The sequence below is a fragment of the Herpailurus yagouaroundi genome, unplaced genomic scaffold (assembly GCF_014898765.1).
Source record: "Herpailurus yagouaroundi ecotype Mexico unplaced genomic scaffold, PumYag 193, whole genome shotgun sequence".
Classification (NCBI taxonomy): Eukaryota; Metazoa; Chordata; class Mammalia; order Carnivora; family Felidae; genus Herpailurus; species Herpailurus yagouaroundi.
This window is the reverse complement of record NW_024412424.1, coordinates 381,246-391,981: the sequence shown is the minus strand read 5'-3', so window position 1 is coordinate 391,981 and position 10,736 is coordinate 381,246. Positions and strand designations below refer to the sequence as shown.

Sequence of the window (10,736 nt, the reverse complement as noted above, 5' to 3'; positions counted from 1 at the left end):
GCCGCCGCCATTTTGTCAAGTGAGGAGGAGGAGGAGGAGGAGGAGGAAGCGGCCGCCGCGGGCTCCGCGGCGCGCCCGGCCCCGGTAAGTCCGGGCCCGGCGTGGTGGCCACGGGCGCCGTTGTCCCCATCCGCGGTCCCCCGGGGCTGGCTCGGCCGCTGCCCGAGCGCTCACGTGGGCCGGGCTCAGCGCGCGCTCCCCTGTCGCCTGGGTCCTCCTGCCCGAGCTGGGGCAGCGCGCCCCCGCCCCCATTTCCTCGCCTTCCCGGCGGTACCCGGAGCTCTGCGGAGAATGGGTCTGGTCCCCAGGGGGAGGGAGGAGGCTGCCGCGGCACGCCTGCCGGGAGACACCCCCGGGGGTGGGAGCGGTGCTGTGTGGGGCGAGCCTGACCCCCTTTACCTACCCACTCCCAGCTTGGCAGCCGTGCGCTGGGCGCTTTGTTTTGCTCGGTCGATGCTCGCTGGCGTCCTTGCCACGGCCTTTTCTGTTCGTTGTGTTGTCTGGGGTGGTGGTTTGGGGTGGGGATGTGGGGGAGTTGTGATTCAGCGAAATAAAATGACACAGCCCCCCCCCCCCCCAAAAAAAAAAGAAAAACGGAAACAGCACAACTTCACCCGGCTGCCCCCAAGGCCCGGCCTTGGATGAAAATGGGAAATCCCAGTTTGGTATAGTGGACAGTGTAAATACTTGCATTCGGGCCCGTGGATGAGTCATGTGCTTTTGCTAAGTGGCTGACCTCCCATTTACTCAGGACCACAGCATTGTTTTTTAAAATATTATTTTTATTTTTCACTCCGTGTTTTCTGCAACCTGGGGAGGTGTGTGGTCTTGGTCTTTGGGTTCAATTTGGTGTGTGTGTTTTGGATGCAAGAAGTGACCTCTTGGAGTCTGTGCTTTCTGAGAATTGAAGTGTCTTTGCTTCCCTTTGGGAGGGCTCTACCTGTCCGTGTTTACAAAAACCAAGTCTCTGTGCCTGTAAGTCAGTGGCTCTTTGGTGGTGTAATAATGGTTGGGAGATTTTTATGAATGGGGCTGTCAATTTCCCTAAGTTGTTAGTCCTTAGAGTTTGTAGTCTGTTAGTGGTAAAGCTATACTCGACAGGATTTATGAATGTTTTCAGTTCTAAGTGGGTTTTGGGTGGTGGTACAGTCTGTTTTATGATCTCGCCAGTAACTTAATAAAGCATTCCTCCTCTCAGTTTAATTTGGGTGGGGATTATCTTTCCTTCAAGGTATTACAGATAACCAAGCTCTTCTCCCCCAAAACTTCAACCTGAGGAAGATAAACCTCTCAGATGGTTCCCATTGACTAAGTCCAGAAGGAAAAGCGTGATCTGAAACAAAATGCATTGCTCCTCTGTTATCCACCATACCCCTTTCCTTGGTAGGAAACATAGTATCCAAGAGGTCAAGCTGTGGAGAAAAGCACTTAAGTTCATTTTAGATGGTTTTAACTGGAAGGAGATGATCCCACCTCTGTGTATCTAGCTAGAATTCAGCACAGCCAATTTGCTGAAGAGGAGGAGCTCTGCCTACAGATGAACGTTCGAACTTGAAAGGGGCTACATATTAGGACAGGTTGGCTGTTCTATGGTGCTAGTATGGCTAGCTTCTCTAGCTTGGATGGGGATAAGGAGAAAAGAAAAACTGCTGAAGAATTGCAAGAGAATTGCAAGAGAATTGGCGGCTGCTTTATAAAATTGCCACTGAATTATTGAATTGTTCAAAGGAATTTAGACTTTGTTTCCAAAAGTTACTCTTTTGAGCCAGTTGTTGTGATCTTTGTACTAAATTGCACTTTTGTTTTTGAAGGTTGGGGGGGATGCAATATTTTTCTGTTACACAATTCAGGTTATTGAATGACTTGAGATTTACAGACCTAGAAGATTGGAGTCCTTGTTCTTAATTTAAAGTAAAAACCGTTTGGTACATCGATGATTTGTAGACTCTGGGCTGTTAAATCCTTTGACAACCCGCTGTCATGTGTCAATTGTAAAGTGTTTCAATTTCCGATTTTGAATGAACTTACAAAGTAGATGTTTGTCTTTCTGTTCCTGGCAAATGTATAAGAAGGAAAGAAAAGCTTGACGTTGGAAAGTGCTACTAATATTTCATAGATCTTTGTGAGTTTTGCTGGTTCGCAAAGACTGCGTGTTTGCAAGGTGAGAATTGTGGGGATTCTTTGCAGATGCTGACAGTTCGTTTTTAATTCATTAGACATGAGTTTGTAAAAATAAAATTTTAAGTTATTTTAATTTTTTACTGGAATGTGAGTTCCACGCGGGCAGGGTTTTGTTTGCTTGGTTTTACCTATTTTAAGTCCCTATTGTATTCTCAGCGCCTAGAAGAGGACCTAAAATATTCTTAGAGTGAACAAACTGGAAAGATAAGTGAGCAAGAATTTGGCATGTCCATGGGCTCCTCAGTAGCTCACTCAATTAAGTGTCTGACTTCGGCTCAGGTCATGATCTCACGGTTTGTGGGTTCGAGCCCTCCATCAGGCTCTGTGATGACATCTCAGGGCCTGGAGCCTGCTTGGGATTCTGTGTCTTCCTCTCTCTCTGCCCCTCCCCTGCTTGCACTCTGTCTCTCTCACTCTGTCTCTCTCAAAAATAAACTTTTTTAAAAAAATTAAAAAAAAAAAAAGAATTTGGCATGTCCTTAATACCAAATGCAAGGAATTCCTCTTAATATAGTCAGGAGGGGATATAGTTGGTCAGTAGTGATTTGCAAGGAATGTGAATTTTAACTATGATGTTAAGGTCCAGAAATTGCAGTAAACTTATGGTCCAAGTAGTGTGGCATGCAGTTGCTTCTGTGCACTGTCTACTGTACATTTCCCACTTAGTTTGAAATGTGGTGAGTGGGTTTGGGCTGTGGTTCAGCATTGGCCTGGGAAAAGTATTTTTAAGAGGGAGATGAAGTGGGTAATAAACATGTATGGGCAGCATTTCTTAATGTGAATCTCATGTTTTTAATAAAAACTTGATTTGTGTGCGTGTTGTTAAACATTGAGTCTTTTTTTGTTGTTTTTGTTTTTGTAATATTCGGGTTTCATGTGTATATAATTGCCCAATCAGTTTCAAGTGATTAGTTCCTGAGCTCATACTATATTCACGGGGGAGACAAAAAGTGAGTTTTCTTTGGTAGGTTCATGTTTTGATGTATTCATTCCCCAACATTTTATTGAGTATAAATTGTATATAACTTGAGCATTACACTATTATTGTAAAATCCCACCAATCTCTTTCTTTTTTTTTTTTTAAGTTTATTTATTTATTTTGAAAGAGAGAGAACACGAACGGAAAAGGGGCAGAGAGAGAGAGAATCCCAGCAGGCTCTGTGCTGTCGGCACAGAGCCCAACGCAGAGCTGGAACTCACAAACTGTGAGATCATGACCTGAGCCGAAATCAAGAGTTGGATGCTTAACCTACTGAGCCACCCAGGTGCTCCTTTAAAGAAAGAACCGCTTTGTTGAGATACAATTCACACACGTTACAGTTCCCTGGTTTAAAGTGCGCATTTCAATAGTTCCTAGTATATTCAGAGTTGTGCACCAATCACCACAACCAATGTTAGAACATTTGCATCTGTCTCAAAAGAAACCCCTATACATTAGCAGTCACTCTCCATCCATCCCCCCCCCCAACACATGGCAACCACTAATCTATTTTCTGTTTCTATGAATTTGTGTATCCTGGATATTTCAAAAATCATACAATATGTAGCCTTTCATGTCTGACCTCTGAGTATAACGTTTTCGTGCTTTGTGCTACAGCACGAATCACTGTTTCATTCCTTTTATCACTGAATGATATTCCATTATGTGAATACATGCCACGTTTTGTTTATCCATTCAGTAGTTGGTGGATATTTGGGTTGTTTCCACTTTGGCTGTTGTGAATGGTGCTGCTGTGAACATTCACGCACAAGATTCTGTGCAGACGTGTGTATTTTCTCTGGGGTAGCTACTTAACGAGTGTAATTGCTGGTCATGGTAACTGTTTGAGGGCGTGCAATGACTTTTTAACTGCCTTGATTTTCTAGTGCTTTCACAAGGGGTTAAAAGAAAAGCTTAATGGGTTATGGGTGTACCCATTACAAAAAAAACGAGGGAATGGAAGTGCCAGGATATCTGCGTGTTGCATGTAGTACAGCCTGCCTAGTTTGATCCCAACTTAGTTTTTAAAAATTGTACATTCTTAGAGAACAGTTTAAAATGCTGGTAAGGCACAGAAAACCATTTGGAAGATGAACCCCAAACTTGTGTTGGAAAGGGTAACTGTTAAAACCCTTAAAATTTCTTTTTCAGCCTAAATAGGCTACAACTTCTCAAACTGCATGCGCACATCCAGCTTAAATCATGGGATATATTCTCTTCTAAAGAAATAGATGAAGTCCATTGTCACAGTTAGGGCAAACAGCCATCTGTCCAATTCTTGACTGAACCCTGAAAGGGAATAGCAGTGATTGGTTTATGTCATTTGAAAATGAGATTGTGAGATTTGTTTTTTCTTTAAGCAAAAAGTAGTTCGTGGTCATTTGAAATAATTTGAAAAATAACAATGTTAACGTTAGATGTCAAAAACTGTCCTTTACCCTCATTTTTATTTCAATTTTTCTTGTTAGTAACAAAATTGATTATACTCTTAAGTTTTCAAAAAATATTACGTTGTGAACATTTCCAGAATGCTCTATTTAAATAGTTGCCTAAATTTTATCATATGAATGTACCATAATTCTATTTTTAGACCTTGTCTTCAGGTTTCCTCCTTTTTCATGTCTAGAGAGGGAATCACTGGATCAGAGGGTGTGCATTCTTTCAAACTTGATACAGATCCGTTTTCCAGAAAAGTTCCATGAATGTCCCATTTCTCCAATCACAGCTTGACACAGGGTCTTGTTTATTTATTTTATTTTTTAAGCTTATTTTTGAAAGAGAGGGAGACAATCCCAAGCAGGCTCCACACTGTCAGCACGGAGCCTGATGTGGGGCTCGAACTCACAGAATTATGAGATCATAACCTGGGCTGAAATCAAGAGTTGGACGCTTAACCAACTGTGCCACCCAGGTGCCCCAACAGAGTCTTGTTTATAAGGCTGAGTTTTGGTTTTTTGTTTTTTAACGTCCCCCCTCCCCCTCAAAAAGCAATTGGGTAAAAACAGAGTGTCCTCTTTGGTGTGTTCTGAAGGCATCTGAGAAGCAGATGTGTCTTGACATCTTGCTCTTTGACCTTTCTACTCTCTCCTGTTAGACTTGGACTTTGTTTCCTGAAATCAAGCCTCAGAATTCCTAATCCTGTGATAGGAGCCTAGTGTTATCTGAATACTCTGGGGAAGGGTGACTGGAAAGGGCTGAAGCAGCCTGTTGGCATCCAGTCCTGTCTCATTTTTGCTGGCCCACTCCAAAGACTGATACCACAAGCGTGTCACAGACCTCAGTTTGAATCCTGGCCCTGCTGCCAGGGTTTCAACCTGTCTCAGCCTCCTGCAAATTTCACCTGCCCATTTTTCAGTTTAGAGTAAAATGAGGCTGTGCCCTCTCGCGGGTAGCTACTACGCACTTGCTGTCATTGCCCAGGGGGAAGAACAGAAGTGCGGAGAGGCAGCCAGGTCTGAGAGTAGAATGCCAGAGGGCCGCGAAGGTGTAGCAGCCGGCACTTCGGGATATTGTGCCGCCAGGTGCCTTCTAGACGTGCCCCCTCTCCCCCCAGCCTTGTTGTGTCTTCCGAATTGAACTATGAGTGGACATCATTTGGAGAAGGTGATTTCAAGTGAGGGTTGGATTTTTTGTTTGGGTTGGTTTTCCTTTTTTTTTTTTTTTTTTTTAAGTGAGGATTTGTTTTTATCTGATACGGAGATTAAAAGTGGTGGTAATGGGATTAGGGGAAGTTCAGCTCTGAGGGCATTCACTCTGTGGTGTTGGCTGCAGCGTTTGGGGAAATGATCCAGCCGGGAAAGGTAATGTGTGTTCTTGGGCCTAAAATGTAACTTTTCTATTTCATTAAAAATGGGTTATGTGAGTAAAGGCAGTGGCCAGGGTGCCAGAAGTCGCTGGTGGACTAAAATTTTTCTAGAGCATAAGCACAGCATCTCTCCCTACCTTCTTTGCCCCCTTTGGCCCTAATTTGAATTATGTTGACATCTGAGCTTGAAAAAAGGATTTTGGTCTCCAGGAAGGTTTGTGTCACAAGTTGGGATCTCCCTGGAAGAGAGGCAGGCAGCTGGATGGACCAGGCAAGTGGAGTTCTGGATGGAAAGCTACAGTCCTGCTACTTTGGGCCTTGTTGACCACAAGAACTAGTTGATGTCAGTCACCCTTCCTGGGGACCATCAGGATCCAGTATCACATGGGGTGTTTTTTGTTTGTGTTAAACCCACCTGGAGAATATCTTTCAGAAATCAGCCAAATCTGAGCATTTGACTGCAAATTAAGGGTACTTGGATGAATATGTCATTTCTCTCTCTTTTTAAACTTTATTTCTTTTGAGAAAGAGAACACAAGCGGGGGAGGGGCAGAGAGAGAGAGAGAGAGAGAGAGGAGAGAGAGAATCCCAAGCAGGCTCCTCACTGTGAGTGCAGACAGAGCCCCCGATGTGGGGCTCAATGTCAGGAACTGTGAGATCATGACCTGAGCCGAAACCCAAGTAGATGCTTAATTGACCCGGGCGCCCTTCCCCCCATTTTTTCCTTTTGAACTGTGACATAATTACAAAGATTTTTTATAGTTCATTCTAGGTATAGGCTATTCTGTGATCTTTTTCTTGGAGAAGTATTGGCCTGTTTTGCCTAATATAGGAAGTTCCAGGTCTTTGGGCTATGGAGAGCAGACTTGGTTGGAGCTGTGTCACTGGAGAGGAATAACTGTGGAGTCCACTGTCAGAGTTCAGTCCCAGCCCTGACCCCTTCTGGTTTTGACCTCAGGCAAGTTACCTAATGGTTCTAGACCTCAGTTTCCTTATTGGTAAAGTGGGGTCTGTATGCCTGAGCGTTGGCAGGTAGACAGAAGGTGGGGGGTGGTTAACATCTGTGTTGTATTCAGATTGAGTGGGGTCTGAAGGGAGTGCTTGCTTTGTTCTGCCTGAAGGGCTTTGAGAAAAGCTGTCCAGGCTCTACTTTGCATGTGGTCACCTCCCTTGTCTTGGTGTCCACTTAAGGCTGAAACTCCTTGTTTGTTCCTTGTTGCTGTCAGGTCAAGAGGCACTGGCACACTGTGGAAGCAGTACCAGGGGAGAGGTGTTGGGCTTGGTATTATGCAATTTCCAGAAACAGGAATTAGTAATTCCCACATCCTCATGTGTGACTAATGTCCCCACTTGTCCTACCCCAGGCAATAACACATAACACACCTGTGGGCAAATTGGCCTTTGAGACTGTTTTTATTCTGTGTTCAAAGGGTGGGGGTGAGATAAATTTGGGGATTTTACATCTGAAACATTTTCATTGTTTTTTGAGGAAACATATTTGGTGGGAGCAGATTGTTACTGTGAGGAGTGAAACCGGAGAACCGAAGAACTGCAAGGAGGGTGGAACCGGCCAGTGGTGGGGGGCGGGGGGGACGCGGGCGCGCGCACGTGCATGCCCAAGAACTGGGTGCAGGGGCACGCTGTACTCACATTGGACTAGTCACGTATCCTCTCAAGACTCAAGTTTTCATATGTAAAATGGGATAACAGGTTTGGGCTCCAGAGAACTTTGACCAGAATCTAGATTTTAAGAGAAAGTCACTCGTTTTATAGCTGTCTTTTTCAAACTGTGGGTAATGATGTGAACTGAAAAGGTTGCAATCATTGTTTAAGGGGGAAAAAAAAGAAATGTTGGAAAGTGTCTCACACATTCAAGAGGATTTTATAAAACCTTTTCTTTGATTTTATGTATTGTGATGTACATGATAAAATGTGTATGTTACTGTGGGTCATGTCAGAACAGTGTGAAATAATATTTTAGATAATATCCAATTGTAACTGTGGGTACCTTGATGGTATTTTTTTTTTTTTAACCTTTTTGCAGTTTGTTTCTTCATCACTTGTCCAAGGGTGACTACTGTATATGCTTTCCAGTAGCAGGTGAATTGCATTGATCTTTAGTTTCTTTTCTTCCTTGTACCACTGTTTGCTAAACGCTCTGTAGGGGGTGGAGCGGCTCTGAGAGTTGAGGAAGCATGTAGTGCTGAAGGTAGTCAGCAGACTGCAACCGGCAAAACAAGAAGTATATAGTGTTTTGTGTGTGTTGTTAAAATTCAGCTGAGTAAATTTTAAAGATCTTAGTTGGCTTTATTCAATGATTCATTAATTGGGCGACATCTCATCCAGTAAATAGAAAGGCGCTCCAAAGAGCTGTATAAAATGAAAGGTTTTTATAAGTAGAAGGGGGTGGGATGAAGTTAGAAATGCAAAGAAACAGGTTGTTTTAGGCAGGGTCACCTTCCTTTAGGGGCTGGGGTCTGTTGGGCAGATGACCTCACTAGTGCTGGCCAGGTAATTCCAGATTGGTTAAAAATTCCACCTCTCGCAGAAGTTGAAACCATGATTAGGTATTAAGTCTCAGTTTGGTGACTGTGGGGCTTAGCACAAGTGACTCCATTTAGGGCCTTTTGTCTCTTTAAGTGTGTAAGGCAAGCTACCTGTCCTTTATTCTCTGATACGTCGTCCCGATTTTTAAATTAAGAGGCCTCTCTCTCTCTCTCTCTCTCTGTTTTTTAAGGAAATAGTTGTATTGGTTAGGTCTTTCTGGTATAAGTAACAAACATAAAACTACTTAAAAGGGAAGTCTGTTGGGTGATGTGAACATAAGTCTGGAGTGGGTAGGGCTCAGGCACAGTCGAATCTAGGGGCTCAAACAGGGACATCAGAGCTTGTTACCTATTTCTAGTATAGTGACCTCAAGGTCAAGATTGAATCTTCTCTTGTAATGCTGTCTGATGGCAGAAGACTCTGCCTTGGATCATTTCCCGTCATTGACCATGTGCAGAATGGGAATGCCAAACAACCTTGCCTCACATGTAGCACCTGTAGCCCATCTCTGCCCTCCATTTGCTCACCCCAGACAGTAGCTCCAGCAGCATCTTGCTCATCGTTATGAGGTATGCTAGATGGAATACTTTGGTTGAGCAAGACGTCTATCTTTTATGCTAGAAGTAGTGTGCTCCCTAACTGCAAACAAGAAGTTTTGGATGGCTGAGAGGGAAGTTAATTTTCCATACGAAGTCATAAACTAGAATCCAAGAGTGAGTTATCAGGAAAAGGGTAAAGTGAAGATGGTATTAGGGATTATGTATTCTGAATCCTTTGTTAGAGGGTAAAATGAAAGCTAGGATTTATCTTACCAGGTCCTGGGTGCAGAGGGGCTGCTGTGGGGCTGAGAGAGGAGTCAAGCCAAGTCTCGAAGTCTCTTTTGGGTGGGTGAGATGATGTGGGTTCCCAGTGGTGATTGCAGCCAGTTTGGCAGAAAAATAGTCCTCAGGAAGCACAGGGGTGAGCTGGGCTTATACCCTCGAGGAAGCACAGGGCAAGACTTGGAAAAGAGACCAGGTAGATACATTTCAGTAAGTGCTTCCATGAATGAAATTGTAGTGGAGAACATTTCAGTCGACTGGGTTCATCTTTCATCCATGCCTGTGAAAGCTGCAGTTGTAATTTTGCCATTTGCTAAGCTGTTTCTGTACTTAAGTTCGTTCTTGTAAAGTCTGCTGCTTGACATTCCTCTAGCATTACAAAAAGCGGGCTCAGATTTCCATAATCAAAAACAAGTGTTAAGCATTGTTAGGGTCATCGTCTTCCTACAGTTCTTACTGTTGGATTTATGCAGTCCTTTAAGGAGCTCAGAAATAATTGAGGATCCAGTGGCCAAGGATGAGACCAGCCCTGCCTCTCACTAGAACTTCAATTCTTAGCTTGAGGGAAGGTCAGAGGTCATCTTGAGACTGTGTCAGATGCCGTGGGTCCTTTCTCCAGGAAAAATGCACATGCATGAACATTGAACCATTGAGGGAGACAGTTTTCAGAACCCTAAAGTCCATCCGAGGAGTATGTACTAAAGTGAATTTCCTGGATTTTACTTTGAGAATGAAAAATTTATTGTTACGTTAATTGAAAGGCTCTTGGTAGTTTTGAAGACTTTTGTTTTCGCACTAGCTTGCTTTCGCAGGCATTTATAAATTTATGACTTGGAAACAACGTGGAACGCCAATTTTGGTTTGTTCTTGTAAAATCTTCCAGAGGGTTTTATAGAGCTGTCAACCTGGAGTGTCAACAGTGATGCAAACTTCTTGATACCCCTGTGCATCCCTCTTTTCCAGCTTGTTTTCTTTACTGGGGATGAGGAATGTCAGAATGGGCCTATCTGTGTCTGCAGAAGAAGGGAGGTTTTTGTTCACTGAAGCTGCCGCTGTTTGTAAAACTGTCTCCAGGATTTGGTGTTGGCCTGGAGCCTTTTGCTGCAGAAGGTAGCCCAGTGGGCCACTAGCCAGCCTGTCATTTGGTGGTGTTGGGTGTGGGTATACTTGGAATTATGGCTGTGGGTCCCTATTGTGGTTTAGTGTCTCCTTTCTGCTGTGGCACATTTGCTCATGCATACACCAGAACTACATGCTGAGGGATGGCAAGGGATCATTCTTCAGCATAATATGTTCATGCTTAGGAATATGAACATGCTACTCCAGGTGGTGTGCGTGATGCCACTCTGCTGTCTCCCCAAATTCCTGCATGGTGGAAGGAATAAACTTGAATAATTCATAC

The 10,736-nt window shown here is 43.8% G+C and overlaps 1 protein-coding gene across 1 annotated transcript in view; it reads left to right on the top strand.

Annotated features, from left to right (window-relative positions):
- Positions 1-19: 19 nt before the first annotated feature.
- The window catches only part of BRD4 (bromodomain containing 4), an 86,347-nt gene continuing 75,630 nt past the window's right edge, over positions 20-10,736 (top strand). Inside the window, exon 1 of the mRNA XM_040444766.1 lies at positions 20-84. The gene's annotated coding sequence lies outside the window, so the exon portion shown is untranslated. The remainder of the gene's footprint in view (positions 85-10,736) is intronic.